At 43.4% G+C, this 15728-nt stretch overlaps 1 long non-coding RNA gene across 2 annotated transcripts in view; it reads right to left on the reverse strand.

Annotated features, from left to right (window-relative positions):
- LOC130540843 (uncharacterized) overlaps positions 1-15728 on the reverse strand; it is a 98762-nt gene that overhangs the window by 4184 nt on the left and 78850 nt on the right. The window contains exons 1-2 of one of the 2 annotated variants that reach the window (XR_008954843.2): positions 4632-4869; positions 681-780 (exon numbers count right to left, since the gene is read on the reverse strand). This is a non-coding gene — a long non-coding RNA (uncharacterized LOC130540843). Of the gene's footprint in view, positions 1-680; positions 781-4631; positions 4870-15728 lie in introns of those variants that run through there. The other variant, XR_008954842.2, reaches the window with a different exon arrangement.

Here is a 15728-nt window from a genome sequence, read left to right on the forward strand (position 1 = left end):
CTTTTCAAGAAAAACCCAGGAATCTGAAGTTTAAAACAAAACAAAACAAAAAAAACTTCCTTCTTGTTGGCAACAAGCTCTTTTTTTCAATTCTAAGCTAAACAAAACACACCCGTGGTTCAGAAGTTTGACCTAGGAAAAATAACTAAGAGAACAAATGTTATTTTGGCTCATTTGATCACTGTCAAGAATCAGACCAGGTTATCCTGGCCCCTGGTTGGGGTCAAAATGGCTTGACTGCATGGTGTGGACCACTTCACAAGCAAGCTCTTCGCCTTCTAAACTTTGCAGACACGGAGCTGACCAGCTGGAGACGGCTAAGAAAGGAACCATGACGTCATGAGCTCTTGAGGTTGGGAGAAATCATAAAAAGACCTGATCCACTGAAGAAATTCCTTCCACACACATCTCTAACAAATAATTATCCAGATTATCCCAGAATCTTCTAAGGGATTAATCTAAGGGATTCTTGAATCTATGGGGATTAATTTGAAGATATCTCGTCTCCCTTCTAATGAGCTCCAGTCGTTATGAAATTCTTCCTAATACTGGCTTGAAGTGCGCCCTGCACTCATGCATCCTAGTTCTCTTCCCTGGGTCCAGCTGACTGTACCAGCCTCTTTGCACATGACAGCCTTTCCCATATTCATAAACACCCTCTACACCAAGATTTATCTTACCTTACAGCCCTTCCAGGTAGAAACTCCTCAGTACTCTAGTCACCCTCTTCTGGGCTAGCTTCATAATGTAAGTCTTCCCTTTAAAACATTGCACCTAGAACTAAACATGCAGGAAATGAGCTCAAACTGCTTCTCAAAATTAAAAAAAAAAAAAAAAATCCCACCAAACAAGGCCACGCTACAGTTTGCCAATGGGAAGGGCCAACGTAGATATAAATTTGAAGAATTAGAATGAAATAGTCAAATGTCTACTTTAAAATTCGAATTTGGTAATTTAGGAATTAAATTACATATTTATTCTGAATCACACATTCTAATAGAATCAATTTAGAAGCATAGTTTTCTGGCTGGATGTGGTGGCTCATGCCTGTTAATCCCAGCACTTTGGGAGGTGAAGGCAGGAGGATCACCTGAGTTCAGGAGTTCAAGACCAGCCTGGGCACTATAGTGAGACCCCATCTCAACGACAACCCCAAATTTAGAAATGGCTTTTCTTTTCTACACACATGTCATCAAAAACATTATTCACTCTTCATTTGCATCATTACATCATCCCTGCCATCACTGGAGCTACCTTCAGAGTCACATAAATAAAACAGATTTCCAGAACATATCATCTTTAGCTCTAAATTGCTCAAAGTGTAGTATTTTTAAAAAGTTTCGGCCAGGCGTGGTGGCTCACACCTGTAATCCCAGCACTTTGGGAGGCCGAGGCAGGTGGATCACGAGGTCAGGAGATCGAGACCATCCTGGCTAACACGGTGAAACCCCATCTCTACTAAAAATACAAAAAATTAGCCGGGCGTGGTGGCGGGCGCCTGTGGTCCCAGCTACTCGGGAGGCTGAGGCAGGAGAATGGCGTGAACCCAGGCGGCAGAGCCTGCAGTGAGCCGAGATGGCGCCACTGCACTCCAGCCTGGGCGACGGAGCAAGACTCCATCTCAAAAAAAAAAAAAAAAGTTTCACTGAAGTAAAACATACATATACAGAAAAAGGCACAAATCATTCGTGTTTGGCTTATTGATTTTGCTCAAAGTGAGCCAACAGAACGACCCTTGCACTCATTACAAACCAGTGCCCCAGAAGCCCCGCCCTTTTCCTCTTCAGAGGGAAACCAGAACCCTGACTCCTACCACAGCAGTTTAAAGGTGCCTGCTTTTGAATTTTATGTAAGTGTTTTTTGTGTCTAGTTTATTTTAGTCAATATTATGCTCATGAGAGTCATCCATACTGTTTCAAATTGTACTTACACTTGTAGTTCAAGGTTTAAGTTTACATCTGTGTGTGGTGCATTTACTATGTTGTTCCCCCAAGCCACAAGTGCCCATTTGCATAATATTAGGCAGCTGGGCTCTTGAAATTCATCTCATAGGTTTATAGATGTGTGATTTCCATAGTATAACCCCTTACTTGTTGGCTTTGTCAAGTGATCTCTAAAAATCAATTAAAAAACTTGTTTAAATCAACATTTTGCATTTAAAACTGTGAGGTCACACACCCAGGAATAATCATTAAATTCATGTGAAATTTCTTTGCCTCCTTTTTTTTTTTAACTAATTCTATCAAGGGGCCTCTGTAAGCCTCAAAACTGGCATTGATTGAGGTCATATGTCTTCATAATACAATATATTCTTGTTTCCTGTAATATGAGAGACTTGTTAGACCTTAAATATAAGGTGGCTTTTTTTCCGATGGATAATTTTTGGTGGAAAAGTTCATCATATATTCAGGCATAAATTGTGTCTCATATTAACCTCTTTATCACTTGGGTTCTAATATTTTCTCTTATTGAGCCCATGATTAGCTAAAATATCCAGATCTTTTGCACATGAGTTCCTATAGAACTATTTATCACCAGAGTATATTTCTATTTATACTTACACTTTTAACTAAGTATAAATTCCATATTAAGATCATCATATACCTCCATGTACATAATGCTTGGGATTTTTCAAAGCACTTTCGAATGCATTATCATGATAATTCAGTGCAATAGCCCAGGGAATGAATTGTTATGCACATTTTACAGATATGAATGTAATTATCACTGATGGATTTCAACATGTTTGAAGGGATAATGCTGATGTTTTATAAAAGGCTCCTTCAAATGGAAAAGAACACTATCTAGCAAAATCAAAAGTCATGATATTTGAATATTCCCCGAAAAATACAAAAAGTAAGCTAGCACACAGCAAAATAAGATTGTGATAAATAAAAGAAAAGCAAATTCAAATAATAATGAGGACCATTTTAGACTTAGTAAATGAATGAGGCAGAATCCAACAGTGATAAAATTCATTATTTGCTGGTAACACCATAAATTTATATAATTCATTATTCATAAAATTGTTAAATTCATTATTTGCTGGTAACACCATAAATTTGTGTAATTCTTCTTGAAAAGTAAGTTGACAATATGTATATTTTAAAAACCAAAAACCAATCCACACCCTTTCACCAAATATTCCCCTGCATAAAACTTATTCTGGAGGAAATTATTTAGAAGAAGAAAATATGTCATTTGCAGGGAGATGTTCATTGAAGCCTTATTTACAATAATAAGAAAAGGAAACAATGGAAGTTTATTTCAATTTTTTAAATAAAGCTTTGTTCAAATGAATACCATCCAATCTCTCTCTCTCGCTCATACACACTCACACATACTATACTTTGCAAATATGGGACAGAATATTACTATTTCTGTATTCCTGTTACATCTTGTTCACTCCCAATATTCTCAGTATTGTATTTCACACAATACTTTCTCATCTGAATTTTCTTATCTAACCATACAGTTAAGTTTGCATTGGCCCAGGAACAGCCTTTGTGGTGAGGAAAAGGCTAACAGGTATAACATGATTTTCAAACTGCACAACCAGATAGGAACTGTGACCCTCTGAATGGAGAGGCTGTGGCTGTGTCTATGCACTTACAAATAAATTTTGTGATGAAAATACATTTGCATGAATCTCCAGATAACCCGAACAATTGCTTATCCAACAGTGCCGCCTCTAAACATTTTGGCAGATCACAGGACGCTCTCCCCAGCAGGCATCTCTCTTGTAGTGTAGAACGCACAGTGGCTCCCTCAATGTCTTGCTGATAGCGGCAGGAGGAGGGGGAGGAAAGACTTCATCTATGTCCTCAGCAAGCATAATCCAAGCCCTTGCCTCCATTAGTCAGTAAATATCATTTAGACTTTTTAACATGAAATTTGATTTTCTTAATTTAGAGGGGAAAATACTCGTTTAGTTCATATATTTCCTGAGATGTGCGGAAAATGTCAGGAGGTGGAAAACCGGGTATTTAAGGGGGTTTTGCACTTTTTAAAAAATCTAGTGCCTTAACTTCCCCTCAAGAGAGACAGGAGAGGCCGCTCAGACCATTGAAACAGTGTGCTCAATGTCAACGTTTGCCTTTCCAAATCCACACGTTTCTGGTCACTTCATGACATGTTTATTGGTCTTGACAGGCAAGGAATAGAACAGGAAACTGCAACCTTGCACCCATCTGACTAGTCTGTGGGCAGACCAGCCTTGGTTTCTGCTTTGTTGAGTTCCACATGGTGGCTAGAGGCCCTCCTGCCATTAACTCCCCTTACATCCGATTCTCTGTAAAATGTGTACCAGCAAGTCCAGGGCAGTTAAATATATGGCTTGGGTAACTAAGCAGGTTACAGATGAATATTATTTGGTCTGCAAACAATTCTGTAAAAGGTTCCAGAGGGTTGTCTCGAGGATTGTAGCTTATTTGTGGGGTTTTGGCAGGAAATGGCTAATTATGACACCTGCGCACGTTTCTATGCAATTGGAGCCTGGGGATTCTCAACCTTGTGTACACAAGTCAGACTCGCCTTCATGGTGGGGAGCCACACAGCAGAGGACTGAGATCAAGCAGAGCCTTGTTAGCAGCACTATGGAGGAAACAGCTCAGCTCAGGCTAGCAGCTTACCTCTATGCCTTTCCCCAGCAACCAATCCTAGGGTTGCTGGCATCAAAATTAGCCCCTTACATACTCCCTATCCACTGCAGGTCTTCTGAAGGTGCACTAGTTCTTCGTGAAAACATTACTTCTTAGACTGGGCATTATTGGAGAGCTATTTCTCTGTCCCCCAAGGTTGGGAATTCCACTGACGGCATCTGGGAACCCTCTGTAAACCTGCAAGCAGAATTGGCAATGGGTATAAGCATGGAGAGAGATCCATAGCTTTTATCTGTTTCTCAAAGATAACAGATGGTGACTTTGCCTGATGTCGATGCTCCAATCTCAGAGCAGTGTGGGATCAGTTGAACGACTTTAGGAAATGGAATGTGCCAAAACCACAGGCTGCCCAGCTGGAGCTCTCTCCTCTTCTTCCTCTGGGCATCCAGCTGACCCCAATTTCCAGCAGCTTCTGCTGGTAGGTGTGGCCATGTGGCTGAGTCCTAACCGAAGGAATATGAAAAGGAAAATGGCGCCTGTTCTGGCCAAGGCTTTTAACAGGTGACTGCCCCTCGTACAAATCCTTTCTCTTTTCACCAGTTCATGTAGAGGATGACAAGGGGGTAGGAGACAGTAGAACCATACGTCAAAAGGAGCTTGGATTCCTGAGTCACTGTATGGAAGAAAGCTTCCCACCAACCAGGAACAGCTGCCTCAGACCGTGGAACACAAAAGTAAACTTCTCTTGTGTTGAACAATTCATTGTACACATGTATACAGACTAGGCTAGTCTACTGTAAGAGAGGGAGCAGCCTGGTCGTATTTGCATTTTAGAATGGGCTTCACGTTTCGAATATGTTTTTTGTGATGAAGAGAAACATCAGGATTTCACTGTACTGCAATGCTTTTGTATTATCACTTTTCAAAGTGCCCGACACATCCTGCCATTCCCACAGCACCCAAATCTTAGACAACAAAAAAAGCATTTTATTTATAGATCAGCTGCTGGGTCATCTCCTTCAGACTCATACACAAGGGCACAAAGTCTTCCGATATTACTTCCCTAAGTATGACATCCAATTTTTCCTTGAATATCTCTAGTTCTAGAGTCTTGACAACTTTCTGAGTGAAATTATTCTACTGCCTGATTGACCTTCATGGTCCAGAATTTTTTTTCCCCCACTTCAGACTTTAGTTTTCTTTCTTCTGGCTTCACCAAGTAATTGGCCAGACCCAGGTGAATAAAATCACTCCATAGTGAAAACCCGAAACACAGAGGTAAATGACTCAAATTAGCCTTTATTAAGTACTCCCTAGGTGTGATCTCCTTCAATCTTCATACTAATCCTCCATTTGACAGGCTCTGAGATTTTAAATAACCCACCCATTATCACAACACAAAGGATGGAACTATGGCAGGCCTAGATCCTCATGGGTTCACAGCCCAGCCCAGCCCAGCCCATTCTAATTGGCTGTCTAGGACTCAGCTAATAGAAGCATTTCATCACTGATTCATGCTCAAGTTCCTTAGTCATTTGGGGAAATAAAACCTTGAGTTCACTGAGTATTTTTACTTTGGTGAAGTCCACTTCCCAGAGCCGAAACAATTATGTTTTAAAAAGTATTCTAATTCCCTTGAAAGAGACCCAGCAGAAATTTGTGTAGACAGGAGGTATACAGAGACAGTGGATTTGAGAAAATCACTTTCTCATTGCTCAGAATGAGCTTCCAGAACTGATTAGAAAACATTCCCTCTGAAAAGGAACTGGGGAATTTGGGAAATGTTATATTGGTGTTATTCAGGTCCCTCTGCTCATGCATTGAAGATCTTAGACTAGGGGCCTGGGTGTCTCCTGTCTCTCCTCTTCATTGCCTGCCCTTGCATACATGGGAGAAAGGGTCCCCAGCCCCTCCATCTCATCCTGGTCCTCCTGTAATCTTTGTTCAGTTGTATGCAAAGGGACTTTGCAGGGGGAGCAGAGGGATCAGACCTTTCTGAGCCAAGGCAGAGGCATCCCCAGCCACACTGGTCAGGGCAGAGGCATGGGGTCTGCAAGGGCAGGGCAGCCCCAAGCCGGCCGCAGTCGCAGCATGTCCATGTCAAGCTCATCACCAGGACTGGGTAATGAGGTCAATGTGAAAACAACTGGAAAGCACGTTCCCCAGGAAACATAAGCAGAGTGGAAACAGCCTGACCTTATGTTGCAGAATCCAAACCTATTGAGTCAATTGCCAGGAAACATGACATAACCTTTCAGATGCAGTGAACATCGCTGAGAGAGCAGGCTACCCTGCTCTTTTCCATTTGCTGCCCCCGAGGCAGCAAGTCACTGGAAATAATAGCCCTGGTTCCAAATCTGTGCTTCTTTGATGAAACACACATGCACAGCATCAAGCTTGACACTGGGGCAGACATGTGTGCATGTGCTTGTGTGTGCATACAGGCACACGTATATATATATATACTGTGTATATGCTTTTATTTATCTGTTAAGTCCCTTTCAACTTAATGTTTCATGTTCTATAATAGAATATGATATCATTGTAGCTTTATATTTTAAATAGAAGTCTTTGGGACCCAGTGCATATTTTTGAGTGAGAAAGTAACCTTTACAGCCTCATTCACAACAGCAGCCAGCAGCTCCCTCTTTGAGATCAATTAACAAAGCTACTTGCTCCTCCAACAATGACCCAGCCCTGAAATAAAACCAATAAATCCTGCTTTTCTGCTTTCTAATGTCCTCCTATCTTTTCCACAGCTTGTTAGAATCTGAACACAGAGCTTGTTCTTCATGATTAGCAATTGCAAGTTAAAGGAAGGGACACTGCTCTTCCTGCAGAAAAACTGTTAAGTCTGGTTTTTGGGGTTCAAACTTCAAGCCAGGAATGCTTGACTTGGAAGCCAGTTTGACGGATAAGCAGGAAAAACAGCTCTAAATTCTCTGATGAGAAAGCTCCTTTGATGAAATGTTAGACAAGGGCCCACTGCATGTCACCATAAGCCCCTCTGAAGACTTCACAATCATCCACAGAGCTAAACATTTTAACAGAAAAAAAATTCTTGCTGAGAAATGGAAAATGCTAGCGCTTTACTAAGAGTCTGAAAAATATGATCCTATTTTTTAAAAAAGAAACTTGGGGTGAGGGTGGGGGTCCCAATGGGTAATTCGTACAATATTTCATCCTTATTGCTGAGGACAAGTTGTGGCATCATGAGTAGGCTGGCTAAACCTGGGTTAATTACATGGATATGGCATATATTGAGTTCCCAAAAGGATAATGTATGCCAAGATTGTTCTTCTCATATTCTGTGCTCTACTTAAACTTGGAATGACAAATAGGGGAGCTGGGAGGGCTCCCGGGAGCTATGAAATATATTCCCTGTAGATTACAGAATACTTTGAGCAATCATTAGAAAATGTAATCACTACTTTATCATATAAAACTGTTTCTCACTGCTGGAGGCTGATTTTTGTAGGTTTAATATAGCTCTAGGTCATGCTTTATGGATCGCTCTGCAGAAATGCTTTGTTGGAAGTTTCCATCAAGGTTAGCTTAGCCATGAGGAGGCTGGGGAGCCTGGGCAGGAGGGTGGCCCTCCTTCCCACAGAGCTGGAGGATCATAATTCTTGGCCCCCCTGAGAAGACTGAACTTTGGAGATATTCCCAGTGGAGAAGTCCTACAGGTCCTACTTTCTGTAGGTAAGCCCCATGAAATTTATCACATCAGCAAGTAATGGAATAGTCATGTGGAGTGAAAGTTGCCCTTGAAAATCCCTTAGGTAGCTTGTTAAGCCAAGCAACAGTAATCATGATAACACCTAGCACTTAGTAAGAGCTTACTGTGACCTGCACTATTCTAGCCTTGAGATGTAGGTATGATGACTAGTTCCCTCTTATAGATGTGGGAAACTGAGGCACAGAACGAGTTAGTGACACTCACCCAAGGTCACAGAGCCACTCAGTGGTGGAGCCAGGGTTTGGACGCTGGAAGTCTGGCTCCAGAGCCCTTGCTTGTTAGTACATGTGGCTTGGTATACAGTACCCAGTCTGTTACTGTGCATAAAAATTGAATGTCTGATGAACTATGAAGAGTGACAACTAATCCTGCATGTCTTCCAGTGATGCATCTTTCTCTTCCCAATAATACCACTGAAATTGTCATTTTCCTCTTGTAGTTGAAACTGATCCAATTGTCCCATAGAGGTGATGTTTACAGTTTCTTTGAATAAACATAGAAATTAATGCTTCCAGTCTTAAAACTTGAGAAAGCTACATTTGTCTTATCTGAGTTCCTTTTTCAGGAAACCAACCATCAGGCCTCCCAGATAGTATCAAGGAGCTGAAATTCACCAGATCACTGTCAGACCACTCACCCATCATGACTGCCTAACTGCCCACCTGCTTCCTGTCAACCAACTTCTCTTCCTTACCCCTCCCTAATTCCTGTTTTCCCACACATGGTTACATTGCTTCCCTGCTATATAAACCCCTAACTTTAGTCAGCCTGGGAGATGGATTTGAAACTGAGCTACCATCTCCTCGGCTGCAGCACCCAGTCAAAGCCTTCTTCCTTGGCAATATTTATTGTCTCAGTGGTTGGCTTTCTGTGTAGCAAGCAGCGGCACCTAGACCAAACTCTGGTGTTTCAGTAACATAGGGAGCTTATACAGTTGAACTTAAGTTAGGTGTTCATCCGATGTGATTCCACTGTGTGTGATGTGATTTTATTCAGTCGGGAATAATAGAATAGAAGTGGAGACTGCCTGGCAAGAGCTACATCCTTTTTCAAATTGAGACAGTGCATGAGTAAAACCTAAACCTGGGATCAGAGACATAAAACATTTATGCCTGCCAAGAACAACCAAAGATACATTTAAGAACTTCTTCCAGCCAGGTGCAGTGGCTCACACCTGAAATCCCAGCACTTTGGGAGGCCAATATGGGCAGATCATCTGAGGTCAGGAGTTCGAGACCAGCCTAGGCAACATGGTGAAACCCCATCTCTACTAAAAATACAAAAATTAGCCAAGCGTGATGGCACTTGCCTGTAATCCCAGCTACTTGGGAGGCTAAGGCAGGAGAATCGCTTGAACCCAGGAGGCGGAGGTTGCAGTGAGCTGAGATTGTGCCACTGCACTCCAGCCTGGGCGACAGAGTGAGACTTTGTCTCAAAAAAAAAAAAAAGAACTTCTTCCTTCATAGACTTAAATAACTAATTAATTCTACAAAAAGGCTTGTTGGTCAACGGGAAAGATATGCTGTGATTCTGGAACATTTCTGGCAGAAAATGGGGTGGCATCGCCTCTAACAGATTCACCACACAGCAGTGCCATACCCTTCGGCCTTAAAGGCACACAGTCCTGATTTTGTCGGCCCTCATATTTTGTCTGCCAAGGGCCAGCTCACCATAATTAAATTAATAGAGACTAATATATAAGCCAATGCCTATGAATTAATGGCCTTGGTTTGACTGGACTATTTCTTGGTCATAGCCAGCAGATTCCCACCACTTAGGAAAGAATAGTAAATCAAATTACAATCAGAAAGGGGCTTGAAGAACATTAAATCAGAACCACAACATGTACTAGATCTGAAGACTGCAGCACTGATGAAGTGCTTGAGGGACTTTTCTCCATCATGCAAATAACTTTACCAAAGAATATCACCTTAAACTCCTGCCTCCCAGTCCACAGCCTGACCACCCTGAGACCTGATTTCCTCCCTGCTGTATATATCATCCCCATCAATCACCAGAGTGGAAATAACTTGCATACAAAGCTTTAATACCTACTGGGGTTGCAAATATACTCACACTACATTCAGATGTGCAGAGAAAATGTGCTTAATATACTTTCTTCCTGGGTAGCAGAAAAACATACATGTGCCAATTAAGCATTCTTCTGTCTCTTCAGGTTCGAATAATCTCCTTTTGTTTAAATAGCCAGTCTATGCAAAGTTCAGCCCTCAGGCAAGGAGGCTTTTTTGTCATCTCCCTCGGCAAATGTTCATCCTCTTCCCTAAGATGGTGCCAGAAGGTGCCAGAAGGTGTGAGGGGAGCTCACTGTGTCTTCCCAGGCATGGAGATGGAAGGAGGAGAGAAGGTCCTTGGATCTATGGCGTCCTCTGGATCTTCCTTGGTCTCTGCTACTGAGTGGCTGGACAGCTGATCATCATCATATCCGTGGTCTCCAGAGTGTGGCTTTTTGTCCTCAACACGAGGAACCTCCCCTCAAGAGTCCATGGTTAGGGCCAACTACCACCAGGCTCAAAGGCCCAGCCACAGGCCTATACCTTCCACCACTGGGGAACAAGGATCTTTGCATCCCACACTCCACCACGTTCAAGCCAGCCTCACTGATCTAGCCCCCTCCTGCCAACACTGCTGTACTATCAACATGCGTCATGTCGGAGTGACAGAGGACAGGCATTTTCTTAGAAGACAAGGCAGGCAAGCATTCGAGTGGTCCCATCTTTCGGGAGACCTCCCCTGTACCTCTCCGGATGTTTCCAAAGCACTGCTGCCACTCCCCAGAGGTCGTTCTCTGACTCTATCCTTCTTTACCACATGCTTCACTAAGCCAGAAGAGCCAAGCTCGGGCTTTCCCACCTCTAGGGCCGTGAAACTCATGCCCCAGCCTTCATAAGTGAAGGAGGCCCTTCCTCACAGTCTAGAAAAACTATGCAACCTGAGGCCTCCAAACTTGGTGCTAATTCCACTTAAGAATTTGAAAAAGCTTTTTCCTCCAACAACGCCAAGAGCAGCAAACCCAAATCTAATGTGAAGGGCAAATCTGAGCAGTGACGTATTCTAATAGGGACCCACGCTTCCCCTGCACACCTGAGAGCCGTTGCTCAGCATGTAGGAAGAACAGTATTACAGAATAAGAAATTACAAAATATAGAATAAGAAAACTGTTCCACATTCAGTGATGGTGTGTTTGGTAGTGCCTGCAGCTTGGATCTTTAGAAGTCTAGCATAATTAGACTATAATGCAAGGGGAGACTATTAGGGGGCTTTTTGGAGCCCTTGCCATATGCCGGGTACTAAATGAGGTTATTCGTATCATTTCATTTAACTCATCAACAACCCTAAAAGGTAGATATTATGATTACCCATTTTATGAAAGAGGTGACTGGGAGCTCGCCCAAAATCTTACCTTTTAGAAAGTGGTAGTGCTTTGTGAGCCCGGGTCTGTCTGTGTCTGACCCATGTGCTCTTGCCACCACGTGAAGATGCCTTTTCATGGGATCATCCTCTCTTTCCTTCGAGTTCCCAATAACCAAACAACTAATAAATGAATCAAGGCCGCCTGCATTTGAACTTCTGACTGTTTTCCAACCAATCTGACAGAGAACCAATTTAAATACAACATGCCCTGGGCAAATGTTTCAGATCAGCACAGGCAGTCACTGCCTATGCCCTGCACGTCTGTCTCCACTGCTGTGCCAATGGGCTGGGGGCACCCCGCAGGGCTGACTTCCATGAGCTGGAAGGAGGAGAACTCATGGAGTTATTTGTCATGCTTTCCTTACCGTGCAGTGCACAGAAGCATGATTTACGAAAGCCTGTAATTAACATATTCATTCTGAAAGAACAAATTCTACACCCTGAGAATATGGAGCTCCCACAACACATCAAGATAATCCAGGGGACACTGGAAAGCTCACCATAAGGAAGAGGAAAATGAATTGGCATTTTCAGTGGTCTGAAATGGGGCTGGAGAGTTCTGATTGGCCCCAGGCCAGGGAAACCCTCAGGTTGGAGCAGGTGCCATCAGAGGCCCAGTTGCAGAGATGACTGCCCAGGATACCAGGCACAATGTGGGACTTGGGGCAGCAAGGGCCAAAATACGTGCAGCAGCCAAGATGGATCCAGACTGGGCAGAGGAGCTGGGAAGAATACAGGCAGGGGCAGCAGGAGGTGGGCCTCAGAAAACCACCCTAGGATGGCCTGTGACCTGGAAGCATAGGCAGAAACAAATGCACTGGAGACGGGGATGGAAACATTGGCTCTCCAGTCAGCCACAGAGGAAGAGAAGCTCTACATGCCCATTCCCCCTGCCCCATGGCCAGGGTCTCTACCCCTGTCCCAGGATCCAGGGCCTGCAGAGGGAGTCTACACTCCCCACATCCAGGATAAAGAAGCCAGAGAACCGGGCCCTGCATCTTCCCAGGACAGCTTTGGGTGACAAGTCTGGGAAGATGCTCCCCATGTCATTCCTAGATCCCTTTAGCCAGCTTGCTTTTACGGAGGGCCAGTCCCCCCGTACGTCAAGAATAGCAGCAGCTCTGTTTTCGCTTCTTGTGGTTGCTATAACAAAGTACCCCAAGCTGGGTGGCTTAAAACAACACATTTATTCTCTTCCAGTTCTGGAAGTCAGTTGTCCAGAAGGAGTCTTGTGGGGCTAAAATCAACATATAAGCAGAGTCATGTTCCTATTTGGAGGTTCTAGGGGAGAATCTGTGTCCTTGACTTTTCCAGCGTCCAGAGGCCTTCTGGCTCCCTTGGCTTGTGGCCCCTTCCACCCTCTTCAAAGCCAGCTTCCTGACTCCCGTTTATAAAGACCTTTGTGATTACATTGGACCCACCCATATAATCCAAGATAATCTCCCCATCTCAAGATTCTTAACTGAATCACATCTACAAGGTCCCTTTTGCCATGTAAGGTAATTACACTCACAGGTTCTGGAAATTAGGATGTGGACATCTTTGGGAGGTGTTATTCATCCTACCAGATGCTCTTACAATTTCTTTTCTATTATTTTGTTAATTTTTCTTCTATCTGCAAGGTCCCTTTTACCATGTAAGGTAATTATATTCACAGGTTCTGGGAATTAGGATGTGGACATCCTTGGGAGGCATTATTCATCCTACCAGATGCTCTTACAATTTCTTTTCTATTTTGTTAATTTTTTCTTCAATACAGTGGGTACAGTCAAGTGCCTAAATCTTTACTGTGAAGCTCCATCACTGTCCATATTTCCCTGTGGGGAGGAGCCTCTGAGACAGAGATTTGCCTTCCGGTGGTTGACGGGGGAGTGCTCCCAGATTGACACCTGGCTGACTTCACAAGAATACAACCCGTGCCACAGTCCTGGGTCATGCACGTAGAAGGGCCGTCACTTCACCTAGAGCTCTGTTGTCAACATTTTGGAATTCTTCATAATGTATGAATGGAGGCCCACATTTTTATTTTGCATTGAGCTCTACAAAGCAGGTAGCCAACCTTACCTATTAGGCAATAAAGCAGCAACACATGACAGAGAGAAGAGCTGGGCTGCAATGCAGTCATGAGAAAGGCTTCGACTGATCCTGTAAGAGCTCCAGAACTGGGATGGCCCTGGCGAGGTGCCTTAACTGGTACGGGCTCAGGTCTTTACCTCCAAAGGTAAAGTCTCTGCATGCTGGCTATTCTCGGGGAGGAACATAACCAAGGGCAATTCCTAGAGATGGACTCAGTCGAGAGCCCTGTGATGTCAACATTCCCAGCGGTGGAGGCATGAGTGCCTGGGTCCTGCAGGGGTAGACGGAGTAGCATGCACAGCATCCAGTATGAGCTCAATGAATACTAACTCACATCTCCATCTATGTAATCACCACATATAGAATAGTTTTGGCCGGGCACAGTGGTTCATGCCTGTAATCCCAACACTTTGGGAGGCTGATGTGGGCGGATCACGAGGTCAGGAGTTCAAGACCCGCCTGAACAACATGATGAGACCCCATCTCTACTAAAAATACAAAAATTAGCTGGGCGTGGTGGCACGCACCTGTAGTCCCAGCTACTCAGGAGACTGAGGCAGGAGAATCACTTGAACCTGGGAGCGAAGGTTGCAGTGAGCTGAGATCGCACCACTACACTCCAGCCTGGGTGACAGAGCAAGATGCCATCTCAAAAAAAAAGAATACTTTCAGCACCCAACAGGCTCCTTGTGCTCCATCCTGGTCCACAACTGTCCTCACAGAGATAAATACTGATCCAGTTTCTATCATCATACATCAGCCGTGCAGTTCTTGACCCTCACGTCAATGGATTCTTTTGGATCTTGCTTGTTTTACTCATTCATGCATGCTCTGGTATATTTCAGTAATTCTTGTTGTTTTGCTATATAATATTTGTCCATTCTCCTGAGGATAGACCTTTGGGATATCTCCAATCATGGATGAATATCAGAAAAGTAGCTGTGAGCACTCTTGTACCTGTCTGTCAGTCATTTCTCTTGGGTGTAGATGTAGGAATGGGAATTGTTGCATTATAGGGTAAGCGTGTGATTAGCTTTACTGGATACAGCCAACCTGTTTTCCCATTCAAACTCCTACACACTTTTATTTTAAGTAGATTCTGGCTAGATAGAAAAGCAACTTAGAAAAAACATAATTGATTAATGTAGAGGAAAAAGCCACCATCAGTCCACATATATAACCACGATAGATGTGAGTTTAGCTGCAGTTTATAGGCTTATACAAATTTTTTTGGCTGATTGGGACACGTGGGAAGATGGGATGGTCTACCCTAAATATTCTCTGAATAGAGCATGTATTCAGCACTAGAGGCCTCAGACACTCTCCTGTTGATAGATTTCTATTGAAGGCTCAGGAAAATCCCAGGAAAGGGCAAAGGGCTGGACTTTTGTTCAAGGTACCCTTAATAAACATGCTTGGATATCCACACAATGAGACCTGTGTTAACAAATCAGGAGGGGTCTGGGGGGACCTCTTTGCTCTCTGTAGACAATAGGATGGCTGAGAACTGGGCCTGCGACTGATAACACTCGTCTCTTCACAAGAGGCGTGGATGTGGCCTAAGTTTACTCTTCTGTAAAATTGGAATAGGACAAGCCCCTTCACAAGATTTTAGTGAAGATTCGATGAAATATTGTTTATGAAAGGGCTTACAAATGATAAAGTGCAACATAAATCCCAAGTGTTTATGATTAGCTATTTTCCTGTGCCACTTTTCCCAACAGAGGCTAGGTGCCAGGTGCACAACACAAGGTCCTAAGAAAAGCAGGCGGTCCCGGGACTCCAGGAGATGAAAATACAGTGCAAAAGCCATTCTCCACCCCTTGCAATGGTTTTGTTGAAAAAGTTTATTCCAAATAAATTCCTTGAAAGTCTTCTTC

Source organism: Pan paniscus, chromosome 16 (genome assembly GCF_029289425.2).
Source record: "Pan paniscus chromosome 16, NHGRI_mPanPan1-v2.0_pri, whole genome shotgun sequence".
Lineage (NCBI taxonomy): Eukaryota > Metazoa > Chordata > Mammalia > Primates > Hominidae > Pan > Pan paniscus.